Raw genomic sequence first — 6,435 nt, 5'->3', positions numbered from 1 at the left:
AACGACCTAATGTCCATCAACAGATGACTGGATAAAGAAGCTGTGGTATATACGTATAACTCGGCCATAAAAAAGAAAGAAATAATGCCATGTTGACAACAAAGATTGACCTGGAGATGGTGAGTGTAAGTGAAGTAAGCTAGAAAGAGAAATAACAATGCTATGTGATGTCACCTATATATGAAATTAAATCAAAAACACAAACTTTTCCACAAAACAGAAACATACGTAGAGAACAAACATATGGTTACCATGGGGGAAAAGGTCTGGGAAGGGATAAACTGGGAATTCAAAAATTGCACCTCATACATTTATGGAAATTTTAGCTATCTTGATTGTTAGATGTTTACACCAATGAAACCACTATCAAAATTTATCAAATTGTGTGTTTCAAATATGTGCAGTCTACTGTACAGGAACCATACCACAATAAATGTATTTATAAAGTGGGCAAGGACTTGAAGAGACATTTCTCCAAAAGATGATGTACAATTGGAAAATAAGGATATACAACTGGCCAATAAGCACGCAAAAAAACACTCAACATCAATGAACATTTGGGAAATACAAATTAAAAATATGAGATACCATCTCACACTCATTAGGATTGCTACTGTCAAAAAAACAGAAAATGACAAGTGTTAAGTGTGGAGAGTAAAGAATTGCTGTGTACTGTTAGTGGGAATATAAAATGGTACATCTGCTATGGACAACAGTATGGCAGCTCCTGAAAAAATTAAAAATAAAATTACCATATGAGCCAGTAATTCCACTTCCGGGTACATACCCCCAAAATGTGAAAACAGTCTTGAAGAGAGATTTGCACATCTATGTTCATAGCAGTGTTATTCACAGTAGCTAAAACATGGGAGCAGCCCAGGTGTACATCAGCAAATGAACGGGTAAGCAAAATGTGTCTATACATACAATGGAATATTATTTACCCTTAAAGAGGGAAATTCTGACGTATGCCACAACATGGATGAACTCTGAAGACCTTATGCTGAGTGAAATCAGCTAGTCACAAAGACAAATACTGTCTGATTTCTCTTATTTGCGGTACTTAGAGCAGTCAAAATCAGAGACAGAAAATAGAATGGTGGTTTCTAGGGGCTGCAGGGAAAGGAAAATGGGGAATCATTTTAAGGGGTAGAGTTCAGTTTTACTAGATGAAGAGTTGCAGAGATGGATGGTGTTGATGGTTGTACAATGTTATGAGTGCATTTAATGCCACTGAACTGTACACTTAAAAATGGTTAAGATGGTAATTCTATGTGTATTTTGCCACAATAAAAAGGTTTTGGAAAAAAAAAATAGAAACCAAAAAAAAAAAAAGAATGGCAGGGTTGTGCAGTAGGAGGTGAATTTCCATATGAGAGTCTTGGGTTCTAGTCCTACCTGCTGTGTGATCTCAGGCACATCCCTCCTTCCATGGATTCAACTTCCTCCCAGGAAGACACTGTCACCGCCCTCCCCAGCCCCACCCAACCAGGGCAAGGCCAGGGCAAGACGTTTCACTTGTAGGGGTAGAAGTGGGGGGTTGGCAAGAGAGCACAGCCAGGGCCTTGCCCTCACTTGGAGCCTGATTCTCACTCTGCAGTGGGGAGAACCCAGCAACCCTTGACTGTGAGGGGAGGAGGCAAGACACCTTTCTCAGGAGGCGGTGGCCCAGGGACCCACAGGTGGCAGGGCACAACTGCCATCCCCTTGGTTTCACACCCTGAGTCAGAGTGAAGAGGCTCTTGTGACAGAGGGCCTCCCGGTGCAGGGCACCGTGGGCACGAAGGCCCAGAGGGGGCCCGGGACTGCTGGCTCCCAGTCTGTACTCCCTCCATGGCTAGAGCGGCCAGGGCAAGCTGTGGGCTCTCTCTCCTTCCTGTCCTCCAGAGAGGACTTGGGTGGCTGCCCAGCTCACCCTGCACTGGGTCAGGCCTGGTCCAGGGGACAGGCTCTCGTAGTCCTGAGATGGAAGGGGCCTACCTTCTCTGATGATGAGTGTTCACAAGACGCTCCCTCTGGAAATGTGTTAAGGACTCGTATCTTATAGAAGAGCAACTGGAGGCTCAGGAGACTGTCCCAAGGTGGCCAGGGTCAGCCCAGTGCTCAAGCTCCAGGTCCATGGGCTTTCCACTGGGGCATCTTTTCCTTGAGGTAAGAGCTGCCGGCCCCCAGTGTTACATACACACACACGGCAAACACATACAGACGCATACACATAAAGGTAAATACACAAACACAAATACAGTGAGCTGTGCTGCCTTGGCTCCAGGTCAGCAAGCTGGGCTGGGAGCAGGGGCGAGGGGTCCTCTCTGGCTGGGAGTTGGGAGTGCCAGCACACACCAGTGGGGGTGACGCTGGCCTCCCGCATCTCTGGGGGTGGGGCTGTGCCCTGCCCGTGCTGAATGCACCTGCCCTGAGATGAAGCTGTAGACACAGAACACTTCCTCCACAGCCTGCAGCTGGGCGTTCTTCCTGGGGCCCTATTTGCACCCCCAACATTCCAGCCAGCTGGGAAAGTCAAGAGGCCCCATGTGCCCTAAGGAGTGGTGGTTTCTGAGGTCCACGTAGACTGTGACGCACCTCCCAAGGATCCCCAGGCCAGAGGTGTGGTGGGAAATACCTGGGAACTGAGTCCTGCTCTGGCGGCAGCCCCACGGTCCTGAATGACAAAGCACCTGCTCCGTGACGCCAAAGTAGTGAGTGGCTGTGCTGGATGCATTGTTTGGCCCCCAGGTCCCTCCCACCTGCTTTTTACCTGCTCTGCTCTGGGAGCTGCTCTCTCCAGTCTGCCCCCGCCAGGGTCCCCTGTCCCCTAGCTTTCAGGTGGCTTAGCCAACAGGAGGAGCTGACAGGAGACTGGGAGGTGGGAGGAGAAAGAGGCCAGCAAAATTATTTCACCAGCATCCGCCCAACCTGATGGGGGCTTCCTTCCTGCTCCTAAGGCCTCAGCTCCTGGGGCGCAGCCCCTCCCTCAGCCACAGCTCCCACTAGTGCCAACAACTGCTGCCCCTGCCCCCTCAGGCCCAGGGCTGCTAACAGCTGTAGTTCACCACTCTTGTTGGCTTCCCTGATGCCCATAGCTCTGGAAGCAGGCCTTTCATTAAACGCTCTTCCGTTACCTCTTTTCTGACATATGCCCTCAGTTTCCAGCCAGGAACTGGACTGATTGAGCATATGACAAACATTTCCTCATTAAATCCTGCCAGTTGCCAGCTTGGGGTCTAATCCTACGACAGAGAGCGGCTCTTGCTACATTGCCAGAACATCTGTCTTTGCCCAGAGGCCTGGGTGGTCAGGGAAGAACCAGAAACTAGAATCCAGGTCTCCTGCCTCCCAGAGCCAGCCTCTGAGCCTGAGATCTGGGGGAAGACAGACAAGCCTGGGAGTGAAGATTTCCGAGTCAGAGAGGCAGGGACCCTCTCTTCCGGGTGGCACTCAATCCCTTTGCTTGGAGGGGGCCCTGTCAGGGCATCAGGCCCCAGTCTCCTGCAGCACCAGCGAGCACACAGCTCCTGGGTGCCTGCAACAGACTGTGGGGTCACCTCTGCAATGTTAGAGGTGACAAAGGCTTCTGTAGTCACTAGTTTCTGGGTCATTTTACTCCGACCTTTGCCCATGCAGTACTGTTATCATCAGTCCCTCATACCTAAGCTTCTGTTTAACCCAAGCTACAGTGGTTTGTTTCCCTGACTAGTCACTCACTGTTACACTCCCTCAACTATCTCCTTACACATCTCTCACATCTAAAACCAGAATTCAGTTAAAGGCAAGGTGAGATTACCCATGAAGCCCTAGCACTACTGATTTCCAAAACATTTTTCATTTTCTCAAGAGCTCCAGACACAGCAACACCCTTAGCTCCTTCTGGTAAGTTCCATGCTGTGGCCAGAAGATGGCAGTGCACCGCCAGCCCAACTCACCTGCAGGCAGGTGGCCAACGGTGAGCTTCACTCTCCTAGACGTGCAGGCGGTGCTCTTTAGGGCCGCTCGGACAGCCCACAGGTCACTCTTGTTTCAAGTACACATAGCAGCCAGATGATCCAAAAACTTATAATTAAAACCCCAAAATTGCAATCACAGAGTAAATTCCTTTCAAAGACCATGATGATATCCTTGTCTTAGATTTCTGGTAAACATTTGGAATTGGATAAACCACCATTCTTAATTAGGACAGAACATTTTAAAAACATCACCAGTCACCTAAACCAGATAGCTTGGGGTCTGATTTTGTTCTTGAATGTGTTAGCCTAAGGAAAGCCTAGTAGTCATTGGTGCCCAACAGAGAGGTCTGGGGCAACCAGGCCAACCATGTGGCCTGCAGCACAACAAGGGACCATCTGTGGGCACTGGCCAGTAGGATCCAGAGTACTTTTGCCTGTTCCCAGGGTTTCAAGTGGCTTTGAAGATGATGCCAACGTTTATCAGCACAAATTCAGCTGTTTCATCAATTAGCACATGATTCTTTCAATACCAAAAAATTAATAAAAATAAAGGACTCCTCAAAACAATCTCAAGAAAGAAGAACAGAGCTGGTGCAATCACACCCCCTGGCTTCAGACTATACTACAAAGCTATAGTAATCAAAACAGTTTTGGTACCAGCACAAAAACAGACACATAAATCAATGGAACAGGATAGAAAGCCCGGAAATAAATCCACACACTTATGGTCAATTAATCTTCAACAAAGGAGGCAAGAATATACAATGGAGAAAAGACAGTCTCTTCAGTAAGTGATGCTAGGCAAACTGGACAGCCACAGGTAAAAGTATGAAATTAGAACACTCTCTAACATCATATACAAAAATAAACTCAAATGGATTAAAGACCTAAATGTAAGACTGGCTACTATAAAACTCCTAGAGAAAAACACAGGCAGAACACTGTTTGACATAAATTGCAGTGATTTTTTTTGGATCCGTCTCCCAGAGTAATGGAAATACAAGCAAAAATAAATGAACAGGACCTAATTAAATTTAAAAGCTTTTGCATAGCATAGCTTTTGCTTAGTAAAGGAAACTAAACAAAAAGAAAAGACAATCTATGGAATAGGAGAAAATATTTGCAAACGGTGTGACTGACAAGGCCTTAATTTCCAAAATATACAAACAGCTCATACAGCTCAATATCAAAAGACAGAGAACCCAATCAAAAAATGGGCAGAACACCTTGGGCAGACAATTCTCCCAAGAAGACATATAGATGGCCAACAAACACATGAAAAGATGCTCAATATTGCTATATTAGAGAAATACAAATCAAAACTACAATGAGGTATCACCCACATGGGTCAGAATGGCCATCATCAAGTCTACAAAAAAATAAATGCTAGAGAGGGCGTGGAGAAAAGGGAACCCTCCTATACTGTAAACTGGTGCAGCTACTATGGAGACTCCTAAAAACTAAAAACAAGAGTTACCAAATGATCCAGCAATCCCACTCCTAGACATATACCCAGATAAGACAAAAAACTAATTCGAAGATACATGCATCACAATGTTCATAGCAGCACTCTTTACCACAGCCAAAACATGGAAGCAACCTAAGCGTCCACCAACGACAGATGAATGGATAAAAAAAGATGCGATACACACAGAGGCACACACGTGATGGAGTATTACTCAACCGTAAAAAAGAATGACATAATGCCATTTGCAGCAACATAGATAGTCCTAGAGATTATCGTACCAAGTGAATTAAGTCAGAGAAAGACAAATATGGTATCACTTATATGTGGAATCTTAAAAGATGACACAAATGAACTTTTTACAAAACAGAAAAAGAAAGACATAGGAAATAAACTAATGATTAACAAAAGGAAAAGGGCAGGGGGGAGGGATAAATTAGGAATTTGGGATTGACAGGTACACACTACTATGTGTAAAATAAACAAGGGCCATCTGTACAGCACAGAGAGCTATATTCAGTATCTTATAATAACCTATGATGGAAAAAATCTGAAAAAGGATTTACATATATATGTAAAACAAATGAATCAATTTGCTGTCACGTGAAACATTGTAAATCAACTATACTTCAATTTAAAAAAAACAAAAACCAGGATTCCTGAGCCTTCTAACTGGACAATTACTCCAATATTTAAGTTGGTGAAAGTTCTTTTAATAAAGCCAGTCAGTCCCTAAACTCCTTTAAGGTGCCCCCAGTGATGAGAAATGAAGGTCCTTCGCATGCTAACATGTTTGTGGGAAACGTAGTAGTGAGGACACTTTTGCAATCTTCATCAGAAAAAAATTAGAAAGAGATCAGTTAACCTGAATACCAAGTGTCCTACCCTGAAACTGTGGCCAGGACCCAAGTGGAATCCTAAAACTGTCAGTGCTGGAAACAACTCTCAGCCACGGTGTTTGGGCAGGGACTCAGAAGTTCCTCTTATCACATAGGTTTGTATTCTTTCTATCTTTTATTACACGAGGGC

This window comes from Camelus dromedarius, chromosome 17 (genome assembly GCF_036321535.1).
Source record: "Camelus dromedarius isolate mCamDro1 chromosome 17, mCamDro1.pat, whole genome shotgun sequence".
Taxonomy (NCBI): Eukaryota; Metazoa; Chordata; class Mammalia; order Artiodactyla; family Camelidae; genus Camelus; species Camelus dromedarius.
Note: the sequence above shows the minus strand (reverse complement) of the source record.